This window comes from Lepisosteus oculatus, chromosome 1 (genome assembly GCF_040954835.1).
Source record: "Lepisosteus oculatus isolate fLepOcu1 chromosome 1, fLepOcu1.hap2, whole genome shotgun sequence".
NCBI classification, from domain to species: domain Eukaryota; kingdom Metazoa; phylum Chordata; class Actinopteri; order Semionotiformes; family Lepisosteidae; genus Lepisosteus; species Lepisosteus oculatus.
This window is the reverse complement of record NC_090696.1, coordinates 74,365,237-74,389,144: the sequence shown is the minus strand read 5'-3', so window position 1 is coordinate 74,389,144 and position 23,908 is coordinate 74,365,237. Positions and strand designations below refer to the sequence as shown.

At 35.2% G+C, this 23,908-nt stretch overlaps 1 long non-coding RNA gene across 1 annotated transcript in view; it reads right to left on the bottom strand.

Annotated features, from left to right (window-relative positions):
* The window catches only part of LOC138241367 (uncharacterized), a 371,513-nt gene that overhangs the window by 218,530 nt on the left and 129,075 nt on the right, over window positions 1-23,908 (bottom strand). The window lies entirely within an intron of this gene.

The window sequence follows — 23,908 nt, the reverse complement described above, 5'->3', positions numbered from 1 at the left end:
CAGCCCGTCCTTGTTTTATACTCATTTCCCGAACCTGCCTCCGGTTCCAGCCCCCCGTGCTATAAAAGCCAGATGTTCCTGCGAATCTGGGCTGACCACCTGGGACTGGAGTGTCTTGTCCCATTACCCCTCTTTTATTCCCCCGTCCCACCGCCGGATCCCGCTCCACCTTTGAACTGTTTGTCTGTCTGGATGGATCATCTGGTCTTGGACTATTGCTACATGGACTCCCTTGGACTGTTTGCCTCGGCCACACCTCCCTTGAACACCAGCGCACTGTGGACACGCCCCCTGTTTACCTTCCAGCCCCCTTGCATGCGTTTTTCCCCGAGTTTTCTTCACTCCTCCCCAGATTGTGTTGTCTGCATAGGGTCCTGAAAGAACGCTTCATTACACTAACATTCATTCAGCTAAATCCATTTGGAGACGTGCTCACACTCGCATTACATATCTAATCCAATCATTTTTTTTAAATCCTATTCATTAACAATCAGTACCTTTTGAAAATGAAATGAGTGATTGCTACATAGATTAAAAAGCAATAGTTAATTGACCACAGACAATGTAGTGTATTTGAATAGGTTATTTGGATTAATGTGACACAATGAGTGCATACTTAAAATACAGTTGTAGCATACAAACATATTCATTGTTTTATGGAATGTCAAGTGAAAGTTGCGAATAGTTATTCTTTCCGCTTATACATTTGTCTTACTAACATACTTTATATACAAGTAAACATTTACCAAGTATCTTTACAATTTAATGAAATTAAACATTCCCTAAGCTAGAACAATATTAAACACAATATTTCTTGGTAGGATCAAGAAAGATCTGTTACGTCTATGTCAGTTCTTTACTATGTTGATGCCATCTTAGTTGACATTTACTTACAGTATAAAAATACATAGTAACTTGTATTAAGGTGTGGATAGTGTTGAGAATATGCCATATTTGTATTATAAGAAATGTAATATTTACAGAATGTGAAACCGTCTGAGAGAAAATAAAACATCAATGGAGCCTACTGTATATAAAAAGTTTATTTCCTGTGATGTACAGTAATTTGCTGAGTGTTATTTTCTGCTTTAGGTTTCCATTAGGAAATATACAGTACATGACAGGCATAACAGTACTGTATATCAATGTAAAACATATATAAGCAACATTTTATTTTAGTGTTTTACACAGGTAAAGGTTATAATATCATATATAATGTGCAACAATTCTTGGCTATATGCAATACAATATACAAACAACAGAATGATAACCTTGTGACATGCAAAATCTCTGTTCCCTAAATGTTTTTGATTTTGGATTAACAGGCAATCCCTGACATCCAAATTTCTAAATGTATAAATCTAAATGCTGATTTTTAGAACATAAAGTGGTGCTAATTAATACTTATTCATGAATATATTACTTGCTGCTTTCACTCTCATCCTGGATACCTCTGATTAGCTACTTTTCTGGTTTCAGTTATAACATTGTGGGTAAAATGAAATTTAGAAAAATTAACAGAAATTGAATAAAGATCCAATCCAAACGGCTATTTATACCTAGCTGGGAGTGTTATGCTTTTTTTTTCTTTTAAAGGAGTTGTAACGATTAATAAACTATTTTTTGAAGTATTGCCCTAAAGCATTATATATCTGTATGTCATTATTTTTTATCATCAGGTATTTGGTTTGATGTCTCCCAAAACCCATGTGAAACCCTTGTTTCGTACAAGATGTCAGTCATATTTTGCTCTCTCAGGTTTATTACAGCAACCTTGAGTTTTTGTACAGCACAGGTGGCACCCACCTGGCAGTTACTCTCCCCTGAAGAAAGAGCCAATAAAAAGCGTCAAATCCGACTTCCATTCGCTGTCAAAATCAATTTGATTCAGTTTTCAAATTTTCCACAAAACAGTTCCACAAAAGAAAAAACAGTGTCTGTGTGTTCTGCACTCTTTTCTGCTAAAAAACACGGTGAAATATTATTTTAAATCTCTTTATGCCACAATTTTTACAAATACGGTATGTATATTTGTCTCCTTCAATAATCATTAGATGACAAAATTAGCGTATGGCCAAACATTGTGAAGAAAAGCGTGCTCTGTGTAAAATCAAAGGGGATCAAACATCACAGTGATACAAGTCACAATGCACTTTCATTAAATTTGAGAGAAGAGGACACTGTGCATGTCTTCTGACAATATATCCCACTTACTTGCATGGGCTAATACAATATATTAGTAAAAATTACATGATAAAATACTATCAACTGTAGAGATAAGTCTAAAGACAAGTAATAGAGCTTGTAATATGTTATTTTCATTGTTGCATCTTTAAAGAATGTCTTGATATTTCATGTTGTTTGTTATGATGGCTGCAAATTTTCTTGATCTTTTCATTTGTGAACCTTTTTGAACTTTTCTAAGGAGCTGCTTGAATTTTTATTCCAATATGGTTGAGATATTAGTTATATTTGAATGCATAAATCACTACGAACCCATGGTGTCATTTTTGTTCTTTGTAAAGAGTAGCTTTTAATGCTACTCAAAGGTGGTTCAGTTTATTTTGTGTATGGCATACAAATTCAAGGCTTCGTGCGCCACACGAGACCACAAAAAGCCAGACCATTATAAAATCTTAACAGCAGGAATGATACATTGCTTGAGAATGTTACTGCCACAAATCTATTTCTCCATTGCATTGTTCGGCATCTAGACTCTCATATCATATGGACCTCATTTTGTCAACATTCATTTGAAAAAGCAGTAGTGGTATTTAATCTTTCACTATAAAGTTCTTTATGGCACTTCTGACAGATTTTATAAGATGCATAACTAACAATATAATGAATAACAAATTAATATGGTTTAATTTGATTTAGGTAAACTATATTTGGCTCTAGAAATAATTTAGATTACAAATATGTCCCTGAAGACATGAAACTAAAGGTTTTTTTTCCTTTAACGTGTAGTGCTCATTCAAAATAATTTAAAATTATTTGAATATTTTAAGGGTTTTGTGATCTAGAACTATACAACAGAGCGTCTAAAATTTTTCCACACCAAATGTTTTGAATTAAATCTCTATCTGTTAGAATATCAGGCACACATTGCTTCTAAAACAAGTTTAAAATGAGACTGTGGATTTATAAAACTTAGAAGTAACTAAAAAACTGTCTGAGAGTCTTGCTCTGGGACCTATTTTAAGAACCTGTTACTTTTTGGTTATTACTGTTTCTAGAGGTATTGAAGTGAACTTTTTTATTTTGCCAACTCCACTGAAAAAAATGGGTTACATTATTTTTGCAGTTTTAATGTCATGTAACAGACTAAACCACATACTGTATATAAATTGTTCATGAAGGTCAGTTTTCACCGGTCTGGCAACCACACATTTTTCCAAGCTTAAGCAAATGTTTTTGCATCTACTGGTATATTTCCTTCACTGAAACCTAAAATAAAATGTAAAACAATTTTATATTGTATTAAATGTCACAAACACAGTAATTTGAAGAAAATGTGGCCGTTAATTGAGTTTAAACACCTTTCATTTTACAATTCATCAGAAAATATAAGCACATTTATTTCTGTGCTATAACAAAGACAAGGAGGCATGTACACTACGTGCTGTTGTAAGTGAAGTATCACAACAAAGTAGTTTTATTACTAGAATGCTAATATCCCTACAAAGCACACGGCCAGGGGACAGCTTTTAATCCAATTCCAGTCATAGGTCTAAAGGGTCAACATAATTTTTGTTTAAGAAACTACATTAGAACAGAGGTTGCTTTTTCTCATTACCCCTTCTTCTCCCTGAAGACCTCTGAAAGTCTTACTCATCTCATCTCATTTTCTGGTGCTCTGGAGGTGGCTACAACAAAACAACTGGATACCAATACAATAGAGGTAAATAGAGAAATAATTTAAGCTTCACACACAAAAGCGTCCGGGTGTGCTGTAAGAGCAGCCTCACGAGACCCAGAAGGTAACGCAGACTTGGCAAGGCAGATTAATCACTGTGCCCTGTTTAATTTAGCCACATTATCATACTGAAATACAGTCAATAAGCCGTAATTATTACAGAAAATAACACCTCATTCTCAGAAGTAAACAGGCTCATTCCTTGCATGGTTTGTAAATTGTATTTGGTAGGAGAGTGGATTGTGTTCTCCCCTCCCCCAGAGCAGACTACACAAAACCCACCTGAACTACACAAAACCTTGTTTAGCATTTTAGCTCCTTACGTGCCTATTAACAGATCACGTACTGTTTGTTATCTACTGATCAGATCTCAGCCCATTTCAACTCAATGTCATGTAAATAAGGATAGCACACATTTGTTTGAATTTCGATTTTATTTTCTTTAAAAAATGTAGTTAATTTGTGTTCTGAATTGCTATTACATAAACAGGTGTTGCCAAAGCCAAAAGATGGTAAAAGTTTAATAAAAGTATGAAGAAATGAAATCACCCAAGCTTGCAGCAAAATGAATTATTACTGTTGCTGTTGGGACTGCCAATTATTTAATATAGTTATTATTGTAATACAACAAATACTAATACTAAATTCCAAATACTAAAATACTAGTGATAATAATGCCAAAACTTAAGGACAGCAGCAAAAAGCTTCATTCAGCTTATTGTATTTAAAGGTTCTCCTCAGCAGCTTCACATGTTTACCCAATTAGACTACAATCTGTTTTAGATTTCTTTTGTTTTAAGTATTTATCTGACACTACTAGTTTTAAATTACTTTTTGCAATCAATCTCTCAGTTTTGTCTTTTCATAATAATACAATATCTGTCATGTATAACAAATGCACAAAAACATTACATTCCCTGAACTATTATTAACAAACATCAGGTCAGAAAAAGCCTATTACCGTTGATCTGTTAAATTAAATCTCCAGTGTGAATTTCTGTACATGAATAATTTAGAATAATATATCGGTGTACATTTTCATTGCTTAGACAGATTCTCTTACATCTGGGAGGAAGCATTCAGAGATTGCCCTTGTAGCAGATGTAGGGCTTCAAACTGCAAACCTTGTACCACAAAAGGTGAGCGCCCATATTTATACTGAAACAGGAATATACTGTATTTAGTCAGTCTAAACATGCAAAGGAATGAGCTTTCAAAAATAACTGTTTTTTGGAAAGTCAAATGCCTTCAACGGGAACAACAAAATGAGACACATTTCATGTTAAATCAGTTTCTACCAAACAGATTGTGTTTCCTTAAATAATGGACATAACAATGATATTGTTGACTCTATTAAAACCATGATGGTATATTTTGAAAGTTTTCAATTTTGAAGTGCCTCTACAATCTCCAATGTATACATAGTACACCGATCTGTAAAGCTTTAAAAAGTAAACTGTAATAATGTGAAATAAATAGATGATTTGTGAAGTGACTGTTCATTTTCATTCATTAGTCAACTATTATATATTACCATTTTCTGAACTACAGAGCTTGATCTATCTTTCTGTAATGCAACGCTATCCATATGTGTTTGTATAATATTAAATTATTTATCATTTCAACTACTGTAACAGATCACTAACACCAGCAGTTCGCTTAGGTTCGCCCATCAAAGCAGTGCCAGAAGTCATTAAATTAAAGCTTTAAATAGATCTTATGTCTAGGACTGATTTAATTATTGTTAAAGATAGCCACTATTCTCATTAAAATGCTAATGAAGCTTGTAATTATTAAATTAGACTATGATCGTTAATAGGAACAAATGACAAAATAATAATGGAGCGCAAAATAACAGAATGCCTCAGGCTAGCGTACTTCAAGTGCTATAAAACCCTTTTATGAAACTGCTTCTTCTCACTCATAAAACACAGAGGCCGAAGCATACTGTAAAGATTTTGGGAAACGTAACAGGTAACAGGAAACAGGTAACAGCCCTGGTTGTATCAAGGAAGAACTCTTGAAATAAAAGTTCTATGACATGATATTGACACTGCAAACTCATGAAGGTCAGTTAATGAGTATATTTTGTTGAAGTATGTTCTCCTATGGTCTCTTGGATTCCTGATTGTTTCTATTGTACTTTTCTCCTGCACTTTATTTAAATTTTTCAACCTTAAGTCACCCCACTGCACTGTCCATGTATAATACCTTGTTATACAAAGAGTTTAATGCAGCAATATAACAAAACATACAGTAGCTCTTAGCACATTTACATCCAGTGGGAACAGGCTTATAGGACTTATGATCACAAGTCATCTCACGAAATACAGAGCCAAGCCAGCATCTCAAATTGCAAGTATTGGCCCTAGCATCGCACTGACCTGATGTGCATCAATTAGAAATACAAATAATAATTACTTACACTTATACAGTGCTCTTCTGGACACTCCACTCAAAGTACTTTACAGGTAATGAGGACTCATCTCCGCCACCACCAATGCACAGCCCCACCTACTGTATATGATACGACGGCAGCCATACTGTAGTGCGCCAGTACCCTCACCACACATCAATTCTCAGTGGGGAGGAGTAATGAAGCCAATTTATAGATGGGGATTGTTAGGAGGCCATAACTGGTAAAGGCCTGGGGGAAATTTGTCTAGGACACCTGGGGGAACAACCCTTTTCAAAAAGTGCCCTGCGATTTTTAATGAGCACTGAAGGTCAGGACCTCGGTTTTACATCTCATTCAAAGGACAGCGCTGTTGTTAACAGTATACTGTCCCCATCACTATACTGGGGCATTAGGACCCACACGGACCGCAGGGTGAGCACTTCCTACTGGTCTTACTAACACCTCTTCCAACAGAAACCTTAGCTTTCCCAGGAGGTCTCCCATTCACGTACTGACCAGGCTCACACCTGCTTAGCTTCAATGGGCATCTCTGAAGGAAACTATACAGTATCTGACAAAACACAAGCCAGTGTGAATGCATTCAAAGCCACATGTACAGTACAGTATCCATAGTTCACAAAGTACAGTCGGTGACGTAAGTACCCACTAAGGACTCTCTAAAATACTGTTTTCAATACACACTTTCATTAATTTAATACATTTGACAGTGGAATTTGTCAAAGTGGTATTACCATATTCGTAATACATTAGAGTAAAATTATGATGCCGTTTGTGTATGTGCTGTTTCATTGCCTAACAAATTTAACACAAAAATGTGTTTGTCTTTGGTTGCAGAGCATTTCACTTAGTTCTGAGAAATCATATATTATGTGATTGTACTGCCCATGTAAATATCCCCACTGTCTCAAATCATTAAGTTGTATGGTATTTAGGTACCAAAGTACCGTTCATAGCTCAGCATCATTTCTTCACCCACTGAGTTACCCTTCAAGACAGCCCATAAATACAGTCTAATTGGCATTGTTCCATTTAGTTATGCATCCCTTTCTGTCTTTTCTGAGGCAAACAAAAATGTTCTGACGTCAGCACCAATCTTATTAGTCTTACAAATATTTTTTTTAATTGAAATATTTGAGTCACAGATTTTTTTTAACTATATCTTCTCTTAGACTTCTGTATCTTTTATTGTACAAATAGCTTCATTTACTGTTTTGTACCTTTGGTATTTAAATGTAAAAACCTTTTCTATATGGACTTACCAGTAAGTTTGTGTTAATAGAACCTTTCATTTGGATAATTTTGTAGTCATAAAATTTATTTTTCTTTATTTGTATTTGTAAACTAAGGTGCCTTTCACTGTTTTTGTTTTAATCAAAACAGATTTTAAGTAAAAATTGCAGAATGAAATTTGAAAAACAACACTTGAATTTAAGATTGGAAACAAAAATGTGAGTAAATTCAACTGAAGCATCCTATAAACAAGAGCAGAAAAAAAAAGTTTTATTAGCCAGAGCAACCATTGTCTCTTCATTGGTTTTGGAACGTAACCTTTCATCACAAGGTCAGCTAAGTTTTTATGTTGCACTGCAGTGCTTCAGTAAAGTGTTAATAATACAAGATCTAGCTAATTGCTATATTGTACTTCATGTTACAGTATATACAGTATTGCATGTTTTGTATTTAAGTAGACCTTGACAGAAATGAGATGCCTTTGCAGTAAATGGGATATTGATCCTAACTTACTATGGAAGGTGAAAATATACAAAATGCAAGAAGCAAAAAGAAGATACAGTACAGTATTTAAAGGGCTCATAATCCACTACATATAAAATATGCCTGAATGCCAAAATGTAGTTTTGATCATGCGGTGAGATGTTACAGATGGCTTCAGTGCTGACATCACTGAAAGTCTAAGGGGAAATCTTTCTCCAGTCTACCTCTCCTGTCCCATTGCACTGCAATCCCAGCTCCTGCATGATGTTTGAAACCCTACGAGATGCTTAAACAGGCATTATAAATGTTGAGAGACCACCATTAGTCTTTAGATCATATTATTGAGTAATGAAGTACAGTAACTGTGTGTTAAAATGCAATTTACAGTATCTCATGGCATTTTTTCCTTTTACAGGATATTTTACAGCTTTCCTCAATGTTCAAATTCCAGTCTAAATAGTGAATTAGCTGTGTCAACAAGCTAACACAAACCATTATGAAGTTGGGGCAGTGCAGTGGCTCTGTGGCTCAGGATCTGCGCCTGTGGCTGGAAGGTTGCTGGTTCTTATCCTGCAGCTGGCAGAGGAGTCCTGCTCCGTTGGGCCCCTAAGCAAGGCCCTGAACCCCAACTGCTCCAGGGGTGCTGTATAAATGGCTGACCCTGCGCTCTGACCCCAAGCTTCTTTCCCTGTCTGTCTGTCTCATGGAGAGCAAGCTGGGGTATGCGAAAAGACAAATTCCTAATACAAGAAATTGGCTTTGTAATGAAAAACAAGTTTTGATCCAAGATGGAGTGTAATCTGCTATTGGGGAGATACATTAGTATGTACAGTATGTGAAGACTAACACTTCCAGAAAAAGACTGCTTCTACTTATGAGAGTTAAAGAACACTTCTGCATCTTTTCAAGTTACTGTAATAAAAGAGAATCTGATACATTCTCAACGATATAGAAGATACTTTATTCATATAATACATTCTGTATGAAATATACACAACCTTGGCATCTAAGTTAAATGGTCTGTATGCAAAAATAATTCCTTTGTCTATTATGCTAAAACAAAATTAAAATACAGTATAAGATGAGTTTTTTGTATTGAGTGCTAGATTGGAGAAAAAACTGAAGAACTGGAAAATGAGACAAACAATACAGGAATTAATACATAATTGTACTTGTAAAGAAATGATGATGCATGTACACGAATTAATATTTTATTAAAGAAGATTATGTACTGTAGGTACTGTAGCTTCATCAGCATTCAAAGGCTGCAAAGGCATAGGTAAAAACTTCACGGCCAAAACATTGTGTCTCTTTTCTTTTCCTTTTATCATGAAATAAAACTGTACCTGTTCCTTAACATTTTATTGTTCAGTATGATAAATATTGTATCATAAATATGAACCCTAAGTTTAATTATTTGTTGGTATTAATTTACAATACAGGTATACTGTAGATTATATAGGTAGTATTATAACCCTGTTAGCACACAATTTTTTAAAGTCTAATATTGTTTTAGACTAAATCCTTAATCTGAATCCTGTTTCTCAATTTTCACAATATCTTGATTTAAGTGACATTTGTGAGTGCTATTGAATCCTGTTTCTCAATTTTCACAATATCTTGATTTAAGTGACATTTGTGAATGCTATTCTGTCTTAAGACCTTCTGACCAATCACAGATCATATTATTTTAAAGTTGTTTGACTAGAGACAAACTCCAAGACTCAGAGAGTTATTACACCACCTACTGTAACAGCAGTTGCTTTTAAGAGTGTTACTGCCTTTGCAAAATGTACAGTACATTGTTTTTCACATAGTAGTTGGACATACCTTAACTGTGTTGACAAAGCAATTAATTCACAAAGACTATGGTTACAGCAGTTACATTAATAATCACAGCGATGTGATGGTAGTTAATAAAAATCTAAAAGAATTTCTCAGAACTTGCTATTTCTAACTAAAAGTTACATCAGGGGAGTTCGAACCACTGAATACAAATCCTGAGATTCTGAAGCACATAAACACCCAATCAAGCTTTGAAGCTTTGAGGCCTGGTTCCATTAGTTAATGACAGTCCAGGTTCCTTTTAATGAAACATTTTTGTGCAATTTCATAGTGTCTTGCCCCCTGAGCTGGATGGAGCATTTTAGGAGTTTCACTGAATTACCAAGTTACCCGGTTTATATATACTGTAGTATACAATTTCTGTTAAAATAGTTGACTGTAACTAACACATTTTGCAAGTATACAAAGGAGCATTTATCATAGCAGCTATATAATGCATCTGCTTAACACTGAAAGAAATACATACTGATAAAGGTGAAATGAAAGCCAGGAAGTCAAATTCATTTTCCCTTCATTGCAGCTCATTTACAGCTAACATTGCTGATGTTTTCTCTCAATCAATATAACTGTCGGGATAAAAGCAGATTCAGGTGAAAGGAAGCACAACACCAGGTGCAATTAGGCTTCAGGGGGTTGGTAACATCATTATATTAAGCTGCATCCCACACATTAGGTAACTAACGGAGGTCATAAATAATGTAATCATAATAGAAATGACATTAGGATAAAATGGTAAAGTCAAACGAGGATTAAGTATTATATTCATAAAAAAGATGAAAAATACTTCTAACCTCAGGACTTCACTCATTAAAAAATAGTTTGATATTAATGTGATTGCTTCCTTTTGTTTTTTCAATAGTTCTTGCTCTGCTCAACATTCAATTTCTAAAATTCACACACTTCTGTAACTGCTTCAAGTTCTTTTTCTTACAAAGTTAGCCCGTTTGTCTTTGATTTGGTAAACGTCTGAATTCTATTTCTCCAAGGATTGTTAGCACGAAGTCGCTTCTTACAGTTTTTCATGTCTTGCATATCGGTATAAATGAAAGACTGCAGCTTTGCAGTTAATTCTACAAATGATAAATGCCAGTCTGAAATATTTAATGCACCGATGGGATTGCAAAGTGCTCTACGGTGAAGGTAATTCTGTTAAAAACCAGTTTGTTTGGGCTTTTTGGGATAAGTATTCAGTGGTCAATTAGCACAGTGCATATGGCAATCCCCAGGACATGATTTTGCTAACGCCGGAATGTGACAGCTGGACCCAGAGGGCTGGAGCCGGACTTAGAGGCACCGTGCTCGACGCTGGGGGAATGTTCCTGGCTCCGTCTGTGCAGAAACCTGCAGGGACGAGCTTCCAGCACGTAAAGTTATAACGGCATGTACAGTAACATTACTTCACGAGCCGTGCAATGCGGAGACAATGTCACTGACTCCGCTGGCAGGTTCACCGAAGTTCCCGTCTTTGTCAGGAACACGAACTGTAGGGTGTATTACTTACTGTTACTGTATGTTGCTACAGCTTGAGGAGATACTGCAAGATCCATGAACAGGAATCCGGTATAGTGAAATTGGCAGCGCCTTTCCATCATCTTGGGTTAATATTCCCTGAATACAGTACCTGACGATTACAGTCTGACATGTCAAGACAGCTGTGCACGCCAAACATGACTTGTTTAGCAGCAAGACGCAGTAAATACTGTACATACTGTATAGATGGAGGTGACTAATTTACTTTCATTAAGAAATGCTAAAAAAAATGTAGAACATTATGTTTTTATTTTACTTTTGTTGACATATGGCACAGATGGGTGAATGCAATTGAATAACAGCTGACACTAAACTCATTTTGTTAAAGAAAAGGTAATTAAAAATGAAAACAAGTGCAAAACGATTCCCATGCTAAGATACATGAAATGAAAAGTGTATGTATTCTAACGTATTAAAATGACAAATATTTAAAACATTCTTAAAATGTTATCATGATAAAAATAAGACAGAAAAGGTAGCTTAAAGGCAGCATAATTTCAAATTCCGTTTTAACCAAGTAATACCTATTTCTATTTTTTAGATATTTTTATGGTAACTTCATATTTTTTATTTTGTTATTTAAATACAGTTTTTGAATTATTAAGTAAGGTAATAACATTGGTTATACAGAAACACAGTCAGGCACCGTAATATATAACACAAATCCTGTAGCCTCAGGGTTTAATTTACAAATACTGATAAAATTTAATGAAGCACTAAGGACCATTTTTTTTAATAATCTGAGGTGATGTTTATGTGATGTTAAAATAGGCAATCTGTTTAACAGACAGTTGGCCTTATGTTATTTATTTAGTATGATTGCTTATGTTTGCCTTTTTTCAAATTAACAGTATCAACTTACGCTTGGAGGAGATCCCTGTCAAATCAGTTATTCTTTTGTGGCATTACTGCATGTTATATTACAAGCAGAATTTTAATTTAGCTCTAGAAAAAAAAAACATTTGGAAGAACCAGTGATTCCAAGTTTGTCATTTATCACATTGGGGGCATGTAAAGAGATGTTTGTTATGTGTTGTTTTTAGCTTTTTGTCGATCTGGAATGTTGGAATCTTTTAGCACAACAGGGAGGTTTTAAAATCAGATAGCTTTTATGATTAGGCTGAAAATAAACAATATAATATATTTATTCAAAACCCAGTGACACAACTTGTTTGAGAATATGATAATGTGCAATTTATGATGGAATTTCTTTATTAAAAAATGCCATTTCTGACTTCACATTAATTTTGATTGAGGTCATTACCCTTTGGGCTAGTTGTTATGAAACTCATTGTTCAGAAAGTGAAAAAGTCTCGATTTCAGGTTTCAGATATGTTCAAATCTTTGAATGCTTTGAATGCTTAAATATGCAATGAAAAATATTGGGAAAAAATGGAAAGAAATAGAAACAGAAATATGGTAATGAACAGCTGGATTTATAAAAAAAACCTCTTATCATTCAGATATATCCTACTGTATTTGCAAATTGAAGTAATCTAATGAAATAGACATTAAATGGGCGTATATATGAAAGGGCATAGGCAGAAACAGATGTTAATTAAATACGTGCATCAAAAATTAACTGCAAATCATACTATCAGTTTCATTTACAAGTGACCTCTCCTTATATAATGTCATTGCAATTACCAAAATTAAACAAGAGGACCAGAAATGGCTTTCCAAGAGCTTTAACCTGTTAATGAATGAACAGGTATATTTCAACCTAATGATCATAAGGTGGGCTTAGTAAAAACATGCATTTAGTTGGTAATCAGTGATCTACGTGGAATCAGATGGAATCGACATGAACTTCAGTCTGATGTGGTCATAATCGGAGTCATAACTTGTTGCATCACTTTACATAATTGAGCATGAATAATTTTTAAAAAACACTTAGTGAATACACAGTTTATAGAAAAAAATAAAAGAAACTGGGAAAACGAATTTGGATGAAATAAAAACCTTTTTTCAATGTGTTAAAATTATTAAATATATAAATGAATCTGTGAATGTTCTATGTTGTGTGAATATTTTCCCAATGAAATTACCACCTGTGGTGTATACTTCATGAGGCTGGGTCACATTGAAAGGTGATCCTCATAGTTGTACTTGTTTGTTTTAATTATAAACACAAAATTATGCAGTATAATAATACTATGAAGAGGGAGAACCTTTCCACCCACGGGCACTGTATGTAGTGATAAAGAAAGAAAAAGATTAAAAAAAACAAGAAAAGGTAAAAGAAAAAAAAACTAACAAGAACATACAGTACAGTAGTGTACAGTATAAACTGCAGGTCAGTCAGATATAGGCCTAAGTATAAAGATGCGTTTTGAGTTTCAATTTGAAAAGAGTCAAAAGAATTTGTTTCTTGAAGAATCAGAGAAGGGACGTTCCATAACAATGGAGCAGCAACAGATAAAGGTACTGTAAAGTCATCGAAAGTCTTGGGCACGATGAGCAAAGGCTTCAACTACACAGAGCTTACAGGAAGGAGTGTAACCATGAACAGGCTCAGAAATGTATGAAGGAGCCAGGTTATTAAAAGCCTTAAAAGTCAGTAACAAGATCTTACTGTATATTGAAAATGTAACCAATTTTTTAGAGATTTAAGTGTAGTGATATGCTGGCAGTGTCTGGTTAGGGTTAGGGTCTGCCTAGCTGCAGTTTTGGACAGTACAGTCAGTTGCAACTTATTCAACAAGGCAGAAGTCTAGCCTCGATTTTATAAATACACGAATCAGGCACTCAGCATTGGACTTTGATAGAAATTGACTAACACGGGCAATAGTTTTAAAGTGAAAGAAGGAGGTCAATCAAATATTCCACTTGGTGCTCGAAAGAGAGGAGAGGACCAGGCGTGACTTCCAAATCCCTGATATACTGTAGCTGATGCCTGAATGGGGAAGCCAACCGCCATTACTGTGAAGTTCTCCTGCTTTTCCAGCTCACATTTTCTGCCCACCAGTAAAATTTCAGTTTTGTCATTATTTAGCTTCAGGGAATATGGTAAATTGAAACAGCTAATTCTTAATTGCACAGCTTTACTTAATACAAATCTGTTTTCCAGTGATCTAAGGTGTCCATTTTACTTAATTCCTTATTAGTTTTGGATGAACGTCAGCTTGGTACACACAAGATTTTGATAGCATTGTAGTGCCCACATGAGGCACTTGATGGTTGCTCAGTTCCCTTTGGCCATGCACACACAGGGCATGCAGGGAACAGCTCCTGAGGGGTTGGACTTGGGGGAACCGGACTATATATAAGGGGGTGGGGCTGTGAGGCGGTCTCCTCCCTTCTGTGTTAGCAGTGCTGTAACCCCTGTCCCTGAGGGTGTACCTTACCCTGGTTCTGGTTAATAAATGTGTTGTTCAACCCCATTCCCTGAGTCCTACGCCTTCTACATTCCATACTGAACTCCACAGTCGTTACAGTACTTTAGAAGAACTTCTATAACTCCTAATAACGGCATAACAGTACAACACTGTTGCTTAAAAATAGGCTTATTTAAATATTTCTGAATCTGTTGTTTCTCTTTCCACATCATTACATATGTTTGCAAACTTGAGAAAGTTGTGGGCAAACTATTATATGCCTGCCTGACAATTTTAAAACCAAATGCTTCAAGCTGGTTTCTATGATTGTTGTTCATCACTTGTGAAGAACATGTGCAACATAATGTACATGTACCTGAACTGAAAGAAATTCTGAACTACACCGAGACCAATGGAAAGAAGAGCTTAACAACACAGGACAATTTAAGTGAACACCTCATTAACAGTCTGAAAATTAAACATATTGTAGACTGCCTTAAAGTTCAAACTTAAGTCAGTTCATTCTATAATAATCATCTGTTTCAAAACACCTACTGTATATAAAGGCAGATCATTATAGCAGCCTTTAGACATGCTTTAGATGGACGCAATCTGCCTCAAACTGGGTCTTGCCAAGTCAGGTATTTACACTCTATGTAATTCTGGCCTTTTGGTAGGGTAGATTTCACCACACTCTGAAGGGAAGCTTGAAATCTGATTCAGAGATTTGATGTGGTTTGGATTTTGGCAGAGAGGCCTATGTCACATACTTCATACACACACAAACATATATATATATAAATATATATAAGCTTACACATGCACAGAATTTAAATCAGAAATTAATTTTCTGACTTAAAAGGAAATAGACTTCGATCCCTACAATCCAGCTGTGAGTGTTCACATTCCCAGTAAAAAAAAAAAGAAAATTAGAATTGAAAAAACAAATTAGAGTTTAATTAGAATGACAACAACTTGCATTTGGTACTTAATTAGCATATGTTCCATAGAGACGTCTTTTGCTTTGTGCTATGTTTGAGTAAATGTTTAATTTGGTTTTTTTTTGCGTGACTTGGAATTAGTGACCATACAACAGCAAACTCTCATGATAACACTCAACCACACTGGCATAGTAAGTAAGTGTTAATGCATGGTGTTTCTGATATTTAGCTGATAATGTTAAATTCAAGTTTAAATTGCTCCTTTTTTAGGTTCAGGCCACACCCCCATTTACACGTACTACAAACAGCATGTGTCTTTGACCTAGATGTGACTCATTGACATGCTGTATTGATGTATATCTCTAAATTGTGATACTAGTTGACCAACCAAATAATAACAACCAAAGAGGAAAGTATTGAGGTACGATATAACTAAGAACAGAGAAACATGCAAAAATATGTTCACTGATCACTGCATGAAATGAGAAGATTGGGATACATATAATAAAAGTATTTTAAAAGAATCTTGTAGGTCTTACATTTGAGTATCCTCCTCCAGACTCTTCCTGATTATACCGTCATGCATAGGGTCTTTAACTACGCCATTCACGGGAGTCAGAACCACTTTCTGTGACAATCCTCAATGCTTTCATATTACTTGTTTTGTCCGGTAGCAGAATAGAATTTTGTAACTATGTGTTTTTGAAGCCCTAGTTCATATAATTTACGTTTGTAGTGGCAGCAAACGTAAAACCTTGCATGGATTCATGTATTCTTTACCTGAATTATATCGTACTGTATACATTTGAGCAATTCTTTTATTCCATGATATTGTGCACAATCAACCACATTGATAATACCCATCATGAGGTGCCTTTGTATTTGTATTTGTGATTGTCCCCACGGAGGTCTTTAAAAAAAGAGGTCATGTCTGCTGTGACAAATGTTATGTATTATTATGAATACTTATGCACCTGGAATAAGTATGTCGCCTGGAACAAAAGTAGTCATAAATAATTTTGAATGTATCTTGCAAAGCCTCCATTTAGGTGTTATCCATGCTAAATTCAAAATAATGTTTATATAAGTTAACAGATTCTAATAGCTGTTAATTGTTAGTATAGCAGTATTATATCAGCAAGCCATTCTAATCAGACAACATAAGTATTATTAATAATTTAAACAATCAAAGCTTCTGTAAATTTAAACAGAATTCTAACCTTTTCATCTTAATGACCAAACATCTTACTTATAATATAATTCAAGATGAATATTTGTAAAACTTTATAATGGATATTTTTACCAATAATTCTCTACATTTATTTTCCTTTCACCTATGATCAGAGTGGCAGAACATCAGTAAAGATACAACAGCATTGGCATGGTCCATGGTCTAAGTTTGGCCAAGGCAATTTGTTAAGTGTTACGGTCTGTTGAAGCAAAAAATGAAATGTTCCACTTCAAGAAAAAGAAAAGTTTTAATATGATGAAAAAAGTGTGCTAAAAGGTGATTTTAAAGTGCTTTCTGTTAAGTAAAAGAAATGTTATTGCAATGTCACTGTTGTTGCTGTTTTAGGTTATATGGCATTCATACCCATTCAAACACATTTCATACATTTCAAACATATTTCTGACTTTTTTGCTGAATAGATTTTCAGTTCAGGTGGAATATGCTATTCCCCAGTGTCACACTGCTACTTTCAATAAAATCAAATTAAATATGTAAAAAACCAATCTTGTATGAATCCAACTAATTGAAATAGATTCATTTCGTTCTAGATTCTGAAAAAGTAAGTAACTCTGAGCTTTTGACTTTAGCACTGCATTTGTTTTAAATTTCCTGGATTACAGACAGCTAATTACATTAATAATATTAAAGTTGTACTCATGGCAGAAGAATACCCAGCAGCCAACAATTATATACAACAAACAGCATTTCTTTACAACAAATTGTGCAATTTTTCTGTATTAGTCTACAATTTGTAATCAAGCAGTGCATCGGACTCTTGCAAGAAAGTGTAATTCTACAATAAAAGCTCTTAGGGTCTGAAGATGGATCTAACCGTAGAGTCACACTTCTTAAGGCTAATATCAAGTCCTGTTATGGCCAATAAAACTGTTAAATGTCCCTCAATCTCTGGGGATTAGGGGGATAAAAATTTAATAATAACCTCTTAAATTCACTTTTAAGTATGAAATGCAACATAAAGGTCCATTAGACACTAAAACTTTGGAGACACGCAGTCTGTTCTAATACATTATAGATAGCCTCATTATTTGTAGTGGATAAAAACCTCATTAAAACTGGACTAGAATATCCCTTGGTAGCATTCTATAAAATCCTTTTTTAGATGTTATGTAATACAGACTGCATAGACTCAATGACCAAAGAAATCCCTGGTCAATAACAGGATGGTATTACAAATGTACGGAAGAAAAAAAAACTCTCTGATAAATATTTAAAATGAACATTTAAGCCTGCTGTGTGTGCAACAGCAAAAACACTTAATTACAAACTAGACCTAATTTTAAATAGGTTGCTGTGTCTGATAAAACCTTGATTAAAAAAAAAGTCTCACTGTATTACCATAGCATGCATCTACATCTATGTTTTATTTTAAGCGATGGCACTGTACTATGTTGTTGTATGGTACTATAGGTACTGCGGTATGGGGTTAGCATTGCTTCACCACAGCTCCTTCCAGGGGCTCCTGCTTTGTTGAGTTTGCATGCTCCTCTTGAGAAGGCTTCTTCAGGACCTTCCTCCCATCTTTGAAGGATAAACTGAGCAGGTTAATTGGTGTCTCTAAATTGTTCCTCTGTTTGCATCCTGTGATGGACAGGAATGCTGTCTAGGGTGTAGTCCCAGATTGCACCCTTCATGATGGCTCTGGATCCTATGATCCTTTGCCATGGTCCTTTCATTGAATAAGTGTCTTTCTGATAATAAATTTAATGGATGGAGAGATTAATTTTAGGCTTGTGCTATAGTCATGTGTTAGTTCTTGATGACTTATTGTAAAAACCAGTGCTTAACACAAGGAAAAAAAAAATTACAAAAGGTGTGTCCAATTACAATTTGTCAGGAAATCTAAACTTCTAATACATTTACCATAAGTATAACTCAAAATGGATATTTTACACATTTCTAAATTGAAAACCACCAAAAGACCTATTTTCTGACTATAAAGAACGATCATTTAGGTTAGAATTTGTTAGTTTTGGTGATCAATAGCAAGATAAAGCTACAAGCCAACTGGGAGTTCAGTACAATACAGGAAAAATAATAACCTGCAGTACAGAAATTACACACAAATAATGACCACGATACACAGCCACCTCAGTGACTATGTTCTTATTATAGCCTGTGAACCTTTATATTTATTCGACCTGCATTACCCAGAAGTAACAAAATTATTTTCACAGTATATCACTGCAAGTCCACAGATCCAGAACAGTCAAAAAAAAAGATGTAATGAATCTAATGTTCAGTCAAATCTACACCCCAAAAAATCCTGTAATACCATGTTCTACACTATCAGATGTCCAGCAGCAGGTTTCATAACAGTGACAGTACTAGACTTGTTAACCTAAAACGGCATTACTCTAGCTCCAGCTGGAGCTCTTTTGTCCAGACCAGGAGCTAAGGTTTAACGATAAAGATAAATGTAAGGGATATAAATAAAGGAAAAAGACTGGTGAAAATGTACAAGAAGGAGTTGAACATGAGCAAATGGAGCATCAGACGTGGACCCCTTAGGGATGGTGCTTTGGTCAGATAACAAAATTTATGAGAAGCATAAATAGCAGGCTCAGGCTGCAAAAGAGGAATACTGGTTCATCAATCCCGTAAATGCTTTAAAAGGCTGTTATTTTAGAATCCCCTTTATTGCTCAATCCTGACTTTCTGTTGAAGGTTTGTGGAACCCTTGCAGCTGTCTTTGTAATGAGGCAAGATGGATTGTATTTGCATTGATTGCATTGACAGCAGACATGTCTGGCAGCGGGAGCATAATGGACTGGGTGTGTAAGTACTTAGCGGGACTTACCAGCCCTTGTTGAGTGGGAAGAAATTGAATTCTAACACCTATCCGAATTTTATAAAAAGTTTTGAAACCCTTCACATATAAATTGTTTCTGTTCACTCTGAAGACCCATTATATCTTTGTAGCACTCCTTACCACACATCACATGCTAACAAAATCTCATTTGGTCTCCTAAATCTCCTGGCTAACATCCAGCAGATTATCACTGTACAATCTGAAATACATGTGCAAGATAATGTGTTCTGAAAATGCACAAATATAAACTAAATCCATTTATAAAATTAGAATAACCATCAAGCAAGCTGTTGACATACAGTACAGTATACTCTGAATGGTCTCAGTAGTACTACAAATAAACAGAAGTTTCGTACAATATTAAAATTTGGTTTTTACTTTCAATAAAAATATCATCCAGGTGATTTCCTAGCATATGCACAGCAGACACACATGAATACATATGTTAAATTATATAGTATGTTCAAGCAAAGTGTAGTGTTTCAAATCATTCGCCGCAACTGAAACAGAGGATGTCAAGTGGAAGTTTGTCACCACTGCATGAGATGTGCCATGTACATGAAGCTCTTTTAAAATGAGACGGCTTATTTAACTGCACCCTGAAAAGTGCTCGTTGTGGAGCAGTGAAATGCGGTGCGCACTCATTCTAAGCAACAGAAGGTGCTACATTGGCGCGATGTGGCTATCATTTGTGTCTGGCAGGGGTGGAAGGATATTGTATATGCCATGGACACATTCCACTTGGTCCCATTAGAGTGTGAATGCCATTTCATCACTCTGTGGCAAGCAGTTCCCAACATAAGTTGTTTGAATTGGCCAAATAATTGCAATTATTTTATAATGCTTCTTCAATGAGCTTGGGGAGAGTAATTTTCCTCACTATACCCTTCAAAATTTTTCATTTAATTAATCTATTGTAGTATGATGACGTTCTATACAACAATAGAAACCGAAGGATTAGCAAAGGATCATTCAGAACAAACGAGAGATGATAACGCACACCGTAAAGTACCCTTTCAATCAGGCTAGTTCCCTAGTATTGTAGTCGAAAAACAGAAACAGAATTATCTGACCACTGCAGGAAACGTGTCAGAGCAGTAAGAATCAAAGATTTATCCAAGCCGCTTGCCCCCTTTCTGTCCTTCCACAGGGATTCCAATACTTCTTTACCAGAAGATCAGAAAACAAACATCTGCTTAAATATAATTTGCAGAATTCTCCAGCATCCAGTCTCTTTCTAATCTTTCCATTCATTTGCAGATTGCTGTCTTCCATACTCCACCTGGAATTCATCAACCAGATTCCTATCTCTTTAGTCCTGTACAGCTCCCCTATCCTTTCTTACAATTTATTTCTTTTGTCTTCCCTACCTTACCCCTTTGCCTCACATACAGTACTATGCCTTCTCTTTCTTTCTCAGCATGCGCTAAGAAGGCTCCACGGCTGAAACATGTTTTCTCTCCTTTTCTTTTAGCTTTTTCAGAATGGAATTAACCTCCACTCAGTCCTCTGCAGCTTGTGTGCTCATCCAGCTCCCCACTCTAACATCTTCAATCAGTTCAGACTACTCACCTGTTCAGAATGTATGGCTCGAGTTAAATGCCATCCAATGTGCAGTCCTTGTTAGAAATCACAGCCGTGCATACTCTAGGCTTTCTGTCACAGTAAGTAGCCTACTGCTGTCTTTTATTGTTCATTCAGCTGTAATCATCTCCCAGAGCATATGTGCTGTCTTCTTTTTCACTGTCCTGTCAGAGCCTGAACTGCAGCAGTTGAGTGGTGCTAAGGTCAGGGGACTAATGAGAGAAGTGCTGCAGTTTAAAAAACCTGTTGCTTGCCTTTTTTATGAGGTAATTAATTCTAAGCTGGGATATCACTGTCTTGAAAATCAGCTTATCCGGCCACTCAGTCACCTCACCGTGGTATGGCCTTCTGTTAGAGAACAATGAGAGAGATACTGTGTATTTATAGTTTTCAGGTTTCCCTCTAGTGTAAACCTCGACTCTCAGGTTTTTCAGTGAGGCAAAGGAAGAGGACTGGGGAGGTTCGCTCACTGCTTTCCCATCCATTACATCTCTCTGATGTACGTAATTAGCGTGACTCTGGGAGTGTGAAGAAATCTAACATGTCATCCAAGTCTGCCTTCCTTAGGGTACTAGGTTATATGCAAGTGATATTTATATATGTGTTGTAGAGGTTGCTATTTCCCCAGCGGGAACGCGGCAGCAACTGGTGGCAGAATTGGACATAGCCCTGCGGCACTGTCTCCCCAGGGAAGCTTTAAGTAACGAGCAGCAAACTCCTGAGGACATGGAACATGGAATACCTGCTATTATGTTCTCTAATCCATTTGGGCTGAGCCCACACTGTAAATAGTTAAGGGCATGCCAGTTGTGTTCTCTTCTCAGCAGTGTGCTTAATACGTTTTTTTTTTAAATAACCTCACATTATAATGTCATGGGGTGAATGCATTTTTCCATGTTTATTTTTGCTAATTTATTAGGCATTCATCTGTACAGTATATGTAAATCACTCTGAGGTAATGTATTATGAAAAAACAATACCAGTGTTTAATAAAAACTTTGACTTTTTAACAAACAGTAAGATGTACCTTAAATCCAATTTATTAATTAAAAACTTCCGTAATATTTTTTTTTAATTCAATGATGATGAGAAGTCCTTACCTGTATGTACAATCTGTAGTTTTCTCTCAGTCAACACAGCTGTTCAGGGATATTAGTTCCAGCATTACATGATGAATGGGATTCAACATACGAAGGCTCATGAATCACAAATATATGACTTAAAGTTTTATATTTTAGTGGTAATGTATATTGGCATTTTTTAAAATAGTACACTCTGTAAATATGGATAATCATGACTAATATTTGGGTCCTTGGATAATTAACAGATTTATTTTAATTAACCATTAGAATTGGCAAAGGTTCACTTTAGCCATGAACAACAATCGGCTCATATTACTGTACATCATATTACATCTTCTGTACGATGATAAAAGTTTGTTTTAATGCTGCTTTCTCCTCACTTGTGCTGAAAATCTCCTGCGGGTATCAATTTTTTTAAAAATAAATTAAGGAACTTATTATCCTTATTAATAAAATAATGAATCAGATTGATTCCGAATTGCTCTCTGTTTTGTGAAATAATACAAAAGACCTTGTTTGTAAAAAAATACATCACTTTGTTTGTATTAGACAGACTGTGCTTAAAAATACCTAACAGAATGGGTATGAATGAAAGTAAAAAAGTAGAACAGTTAACATTTAATTAAAAAATGAATAAAGCTTTTCAATTGTTTCATTAAAGCACTTCTATTGTTTCTGTGAAACATTGTATTATAAATTGTTAAATAAAGGGCTCGAAAGACAGCACAAGTCACATGGCAGAAGTTTCAGTGTTCTGTTTAATTTGAATAATGGAGGGTTTAATTGTTTTTCAAGAAAAATGACAGAAACTAATACGTACAAGTGTTAAAATAATTGTTTTGACTACAATATCTTTGAAAGGCTGCACTTTTATTTATACTTTAATTCAACAATGTTAATGTATTTGGAATATAATTATGGGATTTTCACATCCTGGAGAAAAAGCACTAATAATTTAACATGCTAAATGTGTTTACATATAAAAAGATAAACTGTTTATTGTGTTTATTTGTTTAACAAAATGCTCACTGAAGAAAATACTGCGTGTACTGTGTATCTGCTACAGTATCCATACAATAGCTTATTAACAGTTACAGAAGCCCATAGCTAAAATATACTGTAAATACATTAAGGTAACATTTATTTCCATTACAACAACTTTTGCGAAACCTTTAATTTACACAACTTAACTAGGTAAGCATTAATAAGCAGTCCATATTAAGCAATTAAAATAGGTGTTGAGTTACTCAGTGGCTAGCCTGTTTTGACAAATTTGTAATCGATATCATCTCACAAACAAATATTTCCTAACGTCAAAATTGTGGTTTCAAGCACTGTCTAAATTTTAGACCTTTTGAAAAATCTGCGTCTGTCATCATGGAAGGCAGGACCTTCATAAAACCTTCATTTAGATTTATAGAGAGACAAACATTTGATTACTATGGAACTAGATGTGCAGTCAGAAACAAATCTTCTGAAGGAACAGCACACAGGTAA